Raw genomic sequence first — 14,221 nt, 5'->3', positions numbered from 1 at the left:
CTAACATGAAATATATTGTCTTTGCAGTCTATTCAATTGAATATAAGTTGAAAAGGATTTTCAAATCATTATATTCTCTTTTTATTTACCATTTACACAACGTGACAACTTCACTGCTTTTGGCTTTTGTAGGTCCCTGTGCATTACCGCAAATTGGCCAAAATGCACAAACATGTTGAAGAAAGTGAGGCTTTTTTTTTGTGTCTTGAGTCGGTTCATTTGCGTTACTCTAAAACATGGGTGTCAAACTCTGGCCCACGGGCCAAATTTGGCCCGCCGTGTAATTTCACTTGGCCCTTGAGGCGATATCAAATTAACACTAAAGCTGGCCTGCCGATTATATATTGCGGCGGTGCCGCGGTAACACCGCTAATTCTAATACTTGCCAACCCTCCCGGGAGTCTTCCAAACTTCAGTGCCCCTTCCGAAAATCGTCACGTCTGCTTTTCAGCCAGTCCAACGAGTGCTGGCCCAGTCACATAATGTGTGGCTTCTGCACGCACACAGAAGTGAATGCAATGCATACTTCATCAACAGCCATACAGGTTACACTGAGGGTAGCCGAATAAAAAACTTTAACACTGTTAGAAATATACGCCACACTGTGAATCCACACCAAACAAGAATGACAAACACATTTCGGGAGAACATCCGCACAGTTACACAACATAAACACAACAGAACAAATACCCAGAACCCTTTGCAGCACTAACTCTTCCGGGATGCTACAAGGTGTGTGTGTGTGTGTGTGTGTGTGGGGGGGGGGGGTTTGGTGGTAGCGGGGGTGTATTTTGTATCGCCCCGGAAGAGTTAGTGCTGCAAAGGATTCTGGGTATTTGTTCTGTTGTGTTTATGTTGTGTTACGGTGCGGATGTTCTCCTGAAATGTGTTTGTCATTCTTGTTTGGTGTGGGTTCACAGTGTGGCGTATATTTCTAACAGTGTTAAAGTTGTTTATACTGGCACCCTCAGTGTAACCTGTATCGCTGTTGATGAAGTATGCGTTGCTATCACTTGTGTGTGCGTACAGAAGCCGCACATATCTTGTGACTGGGTCCGAACGATGTTAGAATGGATGAAAAGCGGACGTGACGATAGTTCGTAGAGTACGTTAAAGGCAGTGCATTTAAGGCACGCCCCCAAGACTGTGGTCCGGGTGGACTACGAGATATAATGACTGATGAACACCTTCGTTCGATAATGAAGGTTGCCTCAGCTCAAAGCCTGAGCCCCGACATTAATGAACTAGCATCCAAGAAAAGATGGCAGGTATCTGGCTTGGGCACATCAGATTAGATCAGTGTGTTGCAAACTGAGCAGTTTAAAGTCCTGAATGGTTGGTTTATTCATTGTTATTTTATTTTCAAATTTATTAGCCTGTGGAAAAAGTTAATGTTGATATTTACCTCAGAAGGCTGCAAATAGAAAAGAGGCATTTTTATTTAAATTGTATTTGATATGCCATTGATATTTTTTAATTATATAATGTATTATTATTATTATTATTTGAAACTCAATTTTGCATGTCACTATAAAGTTATATAAGCCTTGCTTGTTCAATATTCAATGCAAAACTTGTTTGGGTCTCTATTAAAAGGTTCATTTGTTCAACCTTGGCCCGCGGCTTTGTTCAGTTTTACATTATGGCCCTCTTTGTATTTGAGTTTGACACCCCTGCTCTAAAAGGTAGAATGAGGGCAGACTGGGACAGACATTGCCTATGTTTTGGGTTTTGTATATGACTACATTGATGATTCAATGTGTTAAAATTCGACTTTGTTGCACATGTAATATACACTATATTGATGATTAAATGTGTAATAATTCCACTAAAGTTTTCTAGCAGCACCTGTCTGGTGTGGCTGTGCAGAGCGACTGTTTTAGTGATTGCTCCGTGCATTCTTCTCCTTTCTTTTCATCACACATGTTCACCTATCAGTTTTCTGGGAGTCTGACATCACAGGTATGTTTTAATGGAGATAGATGTCAGCATTTCATCTTAAACGTGCAACATAATGAGCTGGTGCGGTTATCAATTATTGTTTTACGATCATTTTAATTTGAAACAGTAACACCAGGAACCGCCAGGAGTTGCACCTTAACTTGAATGTTGCTCATCGTTACACGATGACGATGACCCTGCACTCTAGTAATCTGTTGAGCATTAATGAGACAAATATGCACAAGTAAAAAGATTATGGATGCAAAGGAATGAATGCTTCTTGTCTTGTTAGTACCTACTTAACTTTGTTTCCATGCTGGTACTCACACAATGATTGCTTTGATGGAACATTCCTAGAATCTAATCCGCTGATCTTATAATGACGCAGGAGTGACTATAAAAAACACACAAAGTGTGTCCTGGAGTCACTCCTAGTAAAACTCACCCTCATTCTACTAATTTGCTGTAAAACACGTGAAATTAATTGAGAATACTTTGTAGCTGCAGCTTTTTGACCGGTGGGAATATAAATGAATTGAAGACTGTTGGACATAAATATGTCTTTAATTGACTTGTAGTATGGCCAAGATGGCGCCGCCTCTTGCTCCTGTGCATAAATAAATATGGAATATTCCACTTTTATCCTGATTTCTAAACTGATTTGTTATGATTTCATAATCTGATATTAGCAAGTATCTACAAGTTTTCCACAGGACTGCAATCGTGTTGTGTGCTTAGACCAGGGGTTCTTCACCTGTTTGACCTCGGGGGCCACTCCAATATTAACACTAAAATTGATTTTATTTGTATTCAATAATGATATCTAACCTACTTACAGTTTAACAGGATAAACCTTGTCAAATGATATTAAACCATGTCCTCATCACGAAGACTATTATCAAGGCTTAGGTCAGGCTGATTAAAGCAATACTACTCAAATATACGGATCCATCCATCCATCTATTTTCTACCGCTTGTCCCTTTCGGGGTCGATGAAAAATTAAAAAAATGATATACAGTTATACAATGCAAAAATAAATTAATTCTAAATAAATTACCGTATTTTTCGGACTATAAGTCGCAGTTTTTTTCATAGTTTGGCCGGGGGTGCGACTTATACTCAGGAGCGACTTATGTGTGAAATGATTAACACATTAGCGTAAAATATGAAATAATATTATTTATCTCATTCACGTAAGAGACTAGATGTATAAGATTTCATGGGATTTAGCGATTAGGAGTGACAGATTGTTTGGTAAACGTATAGCATGTTCTATATGTTAGTTATTTGAATGACTCTTACCATAATATGTTACGTTAACATACCAGTTGGTTATTTATGCCTCATATAACGTACACTTATTCAGCCTGTTGTTCACTATTCTTTATTTATTTTAAATTGCCTTTCAAATGTCTATTCTTGGTGTTGGCTTTCATCAAATACATTTCCCCAAAAAATGCGACTTATACTCCAGTGCGGCTTATATATGTTTTTTTCCTTCATTATTATGCAGTTTTGGCCGGTGCGACTTATACTCCGGAGCGACTTATACTCCGAAAAATACGGTAATATGTTTAACTAAACAGTCAATACAATTAAAGTGCAAATGAAAATACAGCTTCTGTTTGTTTGATATTGTCATTACTGCCACAAGTGGTGGAAAAGTGTATTACAACTGAGAAACATTTTCGGCGTGAAGAGGTTTGTGTACGCGTTAAAGGGGAACTGCACTTTTTTGGAATTTTGCCTATTGTTCACAATCATTATGAGAGACAGGAAGACACTTCTTTTTTCTAAGATTTTAAAGTATATATATTATGTAGTAACAGACACCTCCATAACAAGGTAATATGTACAATATACACACTGCAAGTGTGTATATATATATATACGTATACAGGACTGTCTCAGAAAATTAGAATATTGTGATAAAGTTCTTTATTTTCTGTAATGCAATTAAAAAACAAAAATGTCATACATTCTGGATTCATAACACATCAACTGAAATATTGCAAGCCTTTTATTGTTTTAATATTGCTGATTATGGCATACAGCTTAAGAAAACTCAAAAATCCCATCTCAAAAAATTAGAATATTTCCTCAGACCAAAAAAAAAAAAAAAAAAGAGTTATAACAGTAAAACAAAATCAAACATTTGAAAATGTCAACTAATGCACTCAGTACTTGGTTGGGAATCCTTTTGCACGGATTACTGCATCAATGCAGCGTGGCATGGAGGCAATCAGCCTGTGGCATTGCTGAGGTGTTATGGATGCCCAGGATGCTTCAATAGCGGCCTTTAGCTCATTTGCATTATTGGGTCTGGTGTCTTTCAGCTTCTTTTTCACAATACCCCACAAATTCTCTATGGGGTTCAGGTCAGGGGAGTTGGCAGGCCAATCGAGGACAGTAATGCCATGGTCAGTACACCAGTTACTGGTGGTTTTGGCACTGTGGGCAGGTGCCAGATCATGCTGGAAAATGTTCAACAGATGGAAGCATGTAGTGCTCTAAAATCTCTAGAAGCGTCTGACTTGGGCTATGGAAAAGAAGCACCGGACAGTTGCAGAGTGGTCCAGAGTCCTGTTTTCAGACGAAAGCAAGTTTTGTATTTCATTTGGAAGTCAAGGCGCTAGAGTCTGGAGGAAGGCTGGAGAGGAGCAAAATCCAAGTTGCTTGAAATCCAGTGTGAAGTTCCCACAGTCAGCAATGGTTTGGGGAGCCATGTCAGCTGCTGGTGTTGGTCCACTGTGTTTCATCAAGTCCAGAGTCAATGCAGCTGTGTACCAAGAGATTTTAGAGCACTACATGCTTCCATCTGTTGAAAAGCTCTATGGAGATGATGATTTCATTTTCCAGCATGATCTGGCACCTGGCCACAGTGACAAAACCACCAGTAACTGGTGTACTGACCATGGCATTACTGTCCTCGATTGGCCTGCCAACTCCCCTGACCTAAACCCCTTAGAGAATTTGTGGGGTATTGTGAAGAAGAAGCTGAAAGACACCAGACCCAATAATGCAAATGAGCTAAAGGCCGCTATTGAAGCATCCTGGGCATCCATAACACCTCAGCAATGCCACAGGCTGATTGCCTCCATGCCACGCCGCATTGATGAAGTAATCCGTGCAAAAGGATTCCCAACCAAGTACTGAGTGCATTAATTGACATTTTCAAATGTTTGATTTGGTTTTGCTGTTATAAATCTTTTTTTTTTTACTTAGTCTGAGGAAATATTGTAATTTTTTGAGATAGATAATATATATATATATATATACACAAAAATTTCGGTTCGCTACATACCTCGGTTTAGAGGTCATGGTTCGGTTCATTTTCGGTACAGTAAGAAAACAACAAAATATACATTTTGTTATATATTTACCAAATTTGCAAAATCTCTATTTTTCTTAGTGGAATATTTGATGTAAAGTAATCAAAACCATGGATAGGTCAATAATTCATAACATTGATTTTGATTCAATATTATGTTTTGAGCAATGACAGTTTGAAAGAAAAAAAAACAGCTTAGTCATCATTGCAACTTTTTCTAAATTACATTTAACCTTTAAGCTTTTTTATTTCACTTTTGTTATGTTTTTGTTTATTTTAATAGTATGTTTAGAATGTGCCGTGGGCCTTCAAAACATTAGCTGTGGGCCGCAAATGGCACCCCTGCAATAGATAATAAAAAATTAAATGTGATAAATCTATGGATAAAAAGCAGAGCCTGGCGACGCATGCGCGTTTATCATAACTCTCTCTCTCTCTTTGTCTCTGCCCCTCCCTCACCAATGCTGTTGCGTGCACAATTAGTTTTGTTTTCAACCCCTTCTTAACCCTGAACGTACATTGTTAATACACGCAACCATAACTCAAAATGCCGGACATTTGAGTTTCTTAAATGCCTCAAATGTCCGGCATTTTGAGTATTGTTTACACAACGTGCAGTACGCTACTTAAAATGTCCGTGTGGAAACTCGTTCAGTACACCTCTGCACCGAACCGAAACCCTCGTACCGAAACGGTTCAATACAAATACACGTACCGTTACAGTCCCATTATAATGTGTTTACGAGTGACGGCAAAATCTACTGTTACTTGTGGTGATCCAGATTTATTATGGGCAGCCCGCCACAAACAAATTGTGGACATTACGTAGCAGACATAACTAGATAGACCTTTGTGAATGAACATTTCCATGACAGTGTCATTATCTTGTGTGGAAACATGGGCGTGTGGAGCTGCTACCCTCGTCACAATGGGTGGAGGTTCAAAAATAAACATGTATGCACGCGCGGAATTGATCAATATTGCCCAAGCCGAGGCCAAACGATGCTGCGTGAGCGGCCTGGCAGCGACTTTCAGCTCGGTGCCCGCCCAGCCCGACTTTCAGCTGGGATAATAGTGCCTTTGTCTCGTTAGAGCAGCGTCGCAAATGAGCAGTAAATGTCCATTGGCTCTGGTTTACGCTGAATTTAGCTCACCGCGCCACAGAGGTGCTGACACTTCCCAGGTCACAAGAAGTACGTTTTCCTTGTATTCATATACTGTATATTAAATGGCAATAAATAAATAGAAAGTCCTGTACTATATTTAGTCTAATACAGGGGTGCTCGCACTTTTTCAGCAGGCAAGCTACTTTTCAAATGACCAAGTCATGGTGATCTACCTCATCTTCCCAGAGCTGCCATTTTAGTAATCAAGTATTCTATCGAATATCCCGATTGATTAATCGAATCAATCATATTTGTGCAGCTTCTCAGGCAAATCGTATTGTAGATCTAGATCATACTTGCCAACCCTCATGAATTTTCCGGGAGACTCCCGAAATTCAGCGCCTCTCCCGAAAACCTCCCGGGACAAATTTTCTCCCGAAAATCTCCCGAAATTCAGGCGGACTCAGGTCCTCCACAATATAAAAAAGCGTACCTGCCCAATCACGTTATAACTATAGAATGATGGAGGGCGAGTTCTTGGTTTCTTATGTGGGTTTATTGTTAGGCAGTTTCATTAACGTCCTCCCAGCGTGGCAACAACACACAACAACAGCAGTCACTTTTTTGTATACCGTAAGCAGTTCGTCTGCCGTAAACAGCAATGTTGTGACACTCTTAAACAGGACAATACTGCCATCTAGTGCATTTGATGAAAGCACTTTTGTGCGTGCCACACAGCAATGCATCATCAGAGAGGGTGTTCAGCATGGTTCGAAAAATAGTGACAGAGAATAGAACAAGGATGGACAATTCAACCCTTAACTCAACAATGAGTAGATGAGTGTTATGTGTGTGTATATGTGTAAATAAATGAACACTGAAATTCAAGTATTTATTTTATATATATATATATATATATATATATATATATATATATATATATATATATATATAAATAATTTAAAAAAAATATATATATATATATATATATAATAAAATAAATATATATACATAGCTAGAATTCACTGAATGTCAAGTATTTCTTATATATATATATATATATATATATATATATATATATAAGGCGAATTCTAGCTGTAAATATACTCCTCCCCTTTTAGCCACGCCCCCAACCACGCCCCCGTCCCACCCCGACCACGCCCACCCCCACCTCCCAAAATCGGAGGTCTCAAGGTTGGCAAGTATGATGTAGATGCCCATGTACAAATTTACTTTACAAAAGAGAACTGTCGGATACTTCTCTTGTTGCCTTATTTGTATTTTGACTTTATTAAATGGATTTATATTATCATTTGGTGCTGCCGGGCCGGAGCAATATTTTTATTATTGCTAATTATTATTATTAAATATTGCGTTTGGGCTAATTGCCTTTTATTTCCTAAACACCTGTTTTCATTATTGAAGGTTGACACGCACAGCTGAAATGCGTCCGTGGTTGATTGTGCCAATTTGTGTGTGCTAATAAAAACAGGTGCACACCCAGCCCTATGTACTGTGTGGTGTGACCGCATAAACAAAGTTCTTGTCCCTCATGTGCTTTTGATGATTATTATACGGTGCCGTTTAAAATGGTGGTTTCTCCACGCAAATCCGTTTTAAATGTTCAGAACGCAATACAGTTCATTGCATTCTTTGCATGCAAAATAGTAAATGGTAAATGGGTTATACTTGTATAGGTACTCAAAGTGCTTTGACACTATTTCCACATTCACACACTGATGGCGGTAGCTGCCATGTAAGGCGCTTACCACGACCCATCAGGAGCAAGGGTAAAGTGTCTTGCTCAAGGACACAACGGACGTAACTAAGTTGGTAAAAGGTGGGGATCAAACCAGGAACCCTGGGGTTGCTGGCACGGCCACTCTCCCAACCGCGCCACGTCGTCCCCAGTACTCAATGTTAATTTTGCCATCATAACATATATGTAAAATTTGTTCAAAATTAATATTCACTGAGAAAGTTCAAATAAAACTATATTTTTAGTATCAAAAATAAAACCATAAGAACAGTTTTCATTATATCAAACATAAAAAGTGGATTAGGTAGTGCCTTTATTTATATTGTAGATCAGGGGTCCCTAAACTTTTTGACTCGGGGGGCTGCATTGGGTTAAAACAATTTGGCCGGGGGCCGGACTGTGTGTGTGTGTGTGTGTGTGTGTGTGTGTGTGTATATATACAAACCCCGTTTCCATATGAGTTGGGAAATTGTGTTAGATGTAAATATAAACGGAATACAATGATTTGCAAATCCTTTTCAACCCATATTCAGTTGAATATGCTACAAAGACAACATATTTGATGTTCAAACTGATAAACTTTTTTTTTTTGCAAATAATCATTAACTTTAGAATTTGATGCCAGCAACACGTGACAAAGAAGTTGGGAAAGGTGGCAATAAATACTGATAAAGTTGAGGAATGCTCATCAAACACTTATTTGGAACATCCCACAGGTGAACAGGCAAATTGGGAACAGGTGGGTGCCATGATTGGGTATAAAAGTAGATTCCATGAAATGCTCAGTCATTCACAAACAAGGATGGGGCGAGGGTCACCACTTTGTCAACAAATGCGTGAGCAAATTGTGGAACAGTTTAAGAAAAACATTTCTCAACCAGCTATTGCAAGGAATTTAGGGATTTCACCATCTACGGTCCATAATAGCATCAAAAGCTTCAGAGAATCTGGAGAAATCACTGCACGTAAGCAGCTAAGCCCGTGACCTTCGATCCCTCAGGCTGTACTGCATCAACAAGCGACATCAGTGTGTAAAGGATATCACCACATGGGCTCAGGAACACTTCAGAAACCCACTGTCAGTAACTACAGTTGGTCGCTACATCTGTAAGTGCAAGTTAAAACTCTCCTATGCAAGGCGAAAACCGTTAATCAACAACACCCAGAAACGCCGTCGGCTTCGCTGGGCCTGAGCTCATCTAAGATGGACTGATACAAAGTGGAAAAGTGTTTTGTGGTCTGACGAGTCCACATTTCAAATTGTTTTTGGAAACTGTGGACGTCGTGTCCTCCGGACCAAAGAGGAAAAGAACCACCCGGATTGTTTGCGCAAAGTTGAAAAGGCCGCATGTGTGATGGTATGGGGGTGTATTAGTGCCCAAGACATGGGTAACTTACACATCTGTGAAGGCACCATTAATGCTGAAAGGTACATACAGGTTTTGGAGCAACATATGTTGCCATCCATCAACGTTACCATGGACGCCCCTGCTTATTTCAGCAAGACAATGCCAAGCCACGTGTTACATCAACGTGGCTTCATAGTAAAAGAGTGCGGGTACGAGACTGGCCTGCCTGTAGTCCAGACCTGTCTCCCATTGAAAATGTGTGTCGCATTATGAAGCCTAAAATAGCACAACGGAGACCCCCGGACTGTTGAACAACTTAAGCTGTACATCAAGCAAGAATGGGAAAGAATTCCACCTGAGAAGCTTAAAAATGTGTCTCCTCAGTTCCCAAACGTTTACTGAGTATTGTTAAAAGGAAAGGCCATGTAACACAGTGGTGAACATGCCCTTTCCCAACTACTTTGGCACGTGTTGCAGCCATGAAATTCTAAGTTAATTATTATTTGCAAAAAAAAAATAAAGTTTATGAGTTTGAACATCAAATATGTTGTCTTTGTAGTGCATTCAACTGAATATGGGTTGAAAAGGATTTGCAAATCATTGTATTCCGTTTATATTTACATCTAACACAATTTCCCAACTCATATGGAAACGGGGTTTGTATATGTATATATATATATATATATATATATATATATATATATATATATATATATATATTTATATATATACACCTCACGCACTAATTGACTGAAAGAGCGAGCATTTGCCTGAGCGGCTAGGAGACACCGAGAGTAACAAGCGGTAGAAAATGGATTAGAAAGGACAGATTTAAAAAAATAAATCATTTTTATTTATTTGGGACTTCCCGCGGGCCGGATTTTGTACGCTGGCGGGCCGTAGTTTGGGTACCCCTGTTGTAGATTGTCACTGAAGGCATCAAAACTATCAATGAACACATGTGGAGTTATGTACTTAACAAAAAAAGGTGAAATAACTGAAAACATGTTTTATATTCTAGCCACCCTTTGCTCTGATTACTGCTCTGCACACTCTTTGCATTCTCTCCATGAGTTTCAATAGGTAGTCACCTGAAATGGTTTTCACTTCACAGGTGTGCTTGAAGATCATGGAGAGAATGCCAAGAGTGTGCAAAGCAGTATTCAGAGGAAAGGGTGGCTATTTTGAAGAAACTAGAATATAAAACATGTTTTCAGTTATTTCACCTTTTTTTGTTAGGTACATAACTCCACATGTGTTCATTCATAGTTTGGATGTGACTATTTACAATGTAAATAGTCATGAGGAGGAGGACGTGTGTCCAAACTTTTGGCCTGTACTTAATATATATATATATATATATATATGTATGTGTGGGAAAAAAATCACAAGACTATTTCATCTCTACAGGCCTGTTTCATCATCAGGAGATTTTAATGGGAGCATTCACATACCATGGTTTATATAGGGCACAGAGTGGGTGGGTACAGGCTGGCGTAGGGGCGTGGTGATTGGCTCATGTGTTACCTAGGAGGTGTTTCCGTCTGTGGCGGCATGCTGTTACAATTTCGCTGCGCTTGTTGAGGGATGACAGGTCTGGACGGTAAATAATAAACAGTTTCTCTTTCAAGCATAGGTTGCATCTTTTATTACCACTATTGTAAGGTGTGCTGGATGCAAGAATTTGCCATGTTATTGAATATTCAACATTATTGGCTATCGATGCTGTCATCTAGCAAAGCTGAATTTGACCAAGCAACCCCCCCGTACCAAAAAGCCCTTGATGAAAGCGGATACAATTTCACCCTCACCTATAAACCCACGCCAGGAAACCAACCAAAAAAGAACAGAAAACGAAACGACATCATCTGGTACAACCCCCCATACAGCAAAAACGTCTCAACTAACATTGGACACAAATTCCTCAATCTGATTGACAAACACTTTCCCAAAGACAACACCCTAAGAAAAGTATTCAACAAGAACAACATTAAATTGAGCTACAGCTGTATGAACAATATACGACAAATTATCTCAAACCACAACAAAACAATTGCAAATGAGCCGTCGGCCCCCGGACAGAGCGACTCCAAAACCAACAAAGGCTGTAACTGCCGAAAGAAACCTGATTGCCCTCTCAACGGGGGGTGCTTACAAACATCAGTTGTCTACCAATCTAAGGTAACACGCAAGGACATTAACACATCCGACACATATGTAGGATTAACCGAGGGAGAGTTCAAAACCAGATGGAACAATCACAAGGCTTCTTTCAGGAACCAAAACCTGCGGAATACCACAGAACTCAGCAAACACATTTGGGACCTCAAAGACAATAATGTTGAATATTCAATAACATGGCAAATTCTTGCATCCAGCACACCTTACAATAGTGGTAATAAAAGATGCAACCTATGCTTGAAAGAGAAACTGTTTATTATTATTTACCGTCCAGACCTGTCATCCCTCAACAAGCGCAGCGAAATTGTAACAGCATGCCGGCACAGACGGAAACACCTCCTAGGTAACACATGAGCCAATCACCACGCCCCTACGCCAGCCTGTACCCACCCACTCTGTGCCCTATATAAACCATGGTATGTGAATGCTCCCATTAAAATCTCCTGATGATTGAGGGAACCCCCTCATGAAACAGTCTTGTGATTTTTTTTCCCACACATACATATATTGCGCTCTACTACGGTATCGAGCACTATTTTTTGGATAACCTTATTAAGACATATATATATATATATATATTACCCGAGAGGGACAAGCTGTAGAAAATGGATGGATTATATATTATATTTATGTGTATATATTTATAACTAATATTTATTAATTTATGAAACAGACGTTTTTGTTAAAGGTGTTAAAGGGGAACATTATCACAATTTCAGAATTGTTAAAACCATTAAAAATCAGTTCCCAGTGGCTTATTTTATTTTTCGAAGTTTTTTTCAAAATTTTACCTATCACGCAATATCCCTAAAAAAAAGCTTCAAAATGCCTGATTTTAACCATCGTTATATACACCCGTTCATTTTCCTGTGACGTCACATAGTGATGCCAACACAAACAAACATGGCGGAAAGAACAGCAAGCTATAGCGACATTATCTCGGATTCAGACTCGGATTTCAGCGGCTTAAGCAATTCAACAGATTACGCATGTATTGAAACGGATGGTTGTAGTGTGGAGGCAGGTAGCGAAAACGAAATTGAAGAAGAAACTGAAGCTATTGAGCCATATCGGTTTGAACCGTATGCAAGCGAAACCGACGAAAACGACACGACAGCCAGCGACACGGGAGAAAGCGAGGACGAATTCGGCGATCGCCTTCTAACCAACGATTGGTATGTGTTTGTTTGGCATTAAAGGAAACTAACAACTATGAACTAGGTTTACAGCATATTAAATACATTTGGCAACAACATGCACTTTGAGAGTGCAGACAGCCCAATTTTCATCAATTAATATATTCTGTAGAAATACCCTCATGTCAGCAGGCCAGGGAAGCTAGGGTCGATATTCTTCTCTTGATCATCTTGGGACGGTGTGAGCCAAGACATCCAGGGGGGTTTAGCTCGCTCGTCTGCGGGAACAAACTGCCGCCATTGCTTGCCGTGCTACCGAGGTCCTTTGTCCCTGAATTGCTCACACACTCCGGCAGATTCAATGGGGGTCTGGCGGCAGATTTCTTTGACTTTATCGTTGGAAATGCATCTGCTTTGAGTGTCGCAGGATATCCTCACATTCTTGCCATCTCTGTCGTAGCATAGCTTTCGTCGGTAAAGTGTGCGGAACAAACGTCCAATTTCTTGCCACTTTCGCATCTTTGGGCCACTGGTGCAACTTGAATCCGTCCCTGTTCGTGTTGTTACACCCTCCAACAACACACCGACGAGGCATGATGTCTCCAAGGTACGGAAAACAGTCGAAAAAACGGAAAATAACAGAGCTGTTTTGACCCGGTGTTTGACAAAATGGCGGATTGCTTCCCGATGCGACGTCACGTTGTGACGTCATCACTCTGAGAGCGAATATTAGAAAGGCGTTTAATTCGCCAAAATTCACCCATTTAGAGTTCGGAAATCGGTTAAAAAAATATATGGTCTTTTTTCTGCAACATCAAGGTATATATTGACGCTTACATAGGTCTGGTGATAATGTTCCCCTTTAAAACCATTAAAAATCAGTTCCCAGTGGCTTATTTTATTTTTCGAAGTTTTTTTCAAAATTTTACCCATCACGCAATACAAGCATGTTTAACACTTTTCACGTTGTAATTGTATGCATGTTCGAAATAAACTCAACATAACTTATAGATTCCTTTCTTTCATGAAGACAAGAATATAAGTTGGTGTTTTACCTGATTCTGATTACTTGTATTAGTTGGAATCCGACAGTAGTGATGATAACGTCCACATTTTCAAATGGAGGAGAAAAAAAAAAGTCCTCCTTTCTGTCCAATACCACATAAAAGTGTTTGCTATTTGCCATCTTATTTGTCCAGCTTCCATACTCCTTTTTATACACTTTACGAGAAATATATTGGCGGAAAACTCCGTAGCTTGCTAGCTTGTGCACGCCAGCTTTCCGAGACTCTTATTTTGTTAGTGCGTGCAGGATAGAGCAGAACTTTTATTGTGAAGACAGGAACTGTGCGGTCAGTCTTTAGGGTTTTGACGGCAGGTACGTCGCAAGTCTGTTGAAATAAAAAGTGTTTCTCGC

At 39.6% G+C, this 14,221-nt stretch overlaps 1 protein-coding gene across 1 annotated transcript in view; it reads right to left on the bottom strand.

The window, feature by feature from the left end:
* Nucleotides 1-14,221, bottom strand: part of tm7sf3 (transmembrane 7 superfamily member 3) — a 52,364-nt gene that overhangs the window by 22,905 nt on the left and 15,238 nt on the right. The gene's annotated exons all lie outside the window — the stretch shown is intronic.

Source organism: Nerophis lumbriciformis, linkage group LG05 (assembly GCF_033978685.3).
Source record: "Nerophis lumbriciformis linkage group LG05, RoL_Nlum_v2.1, whole genome shotgun sequence".
Classification (NCBI taxonomy): Eukaryota; Metazoa; Chordata; class Actinopteri; order Syngnathiformes; family Syngnathidae; genus Nerophis; species Nerophis lumbriciformis.
Note: the sequence above shows the minus strand (reverse complement) of the source record. Positions and strands in the feature narration are given on the sequence as shown.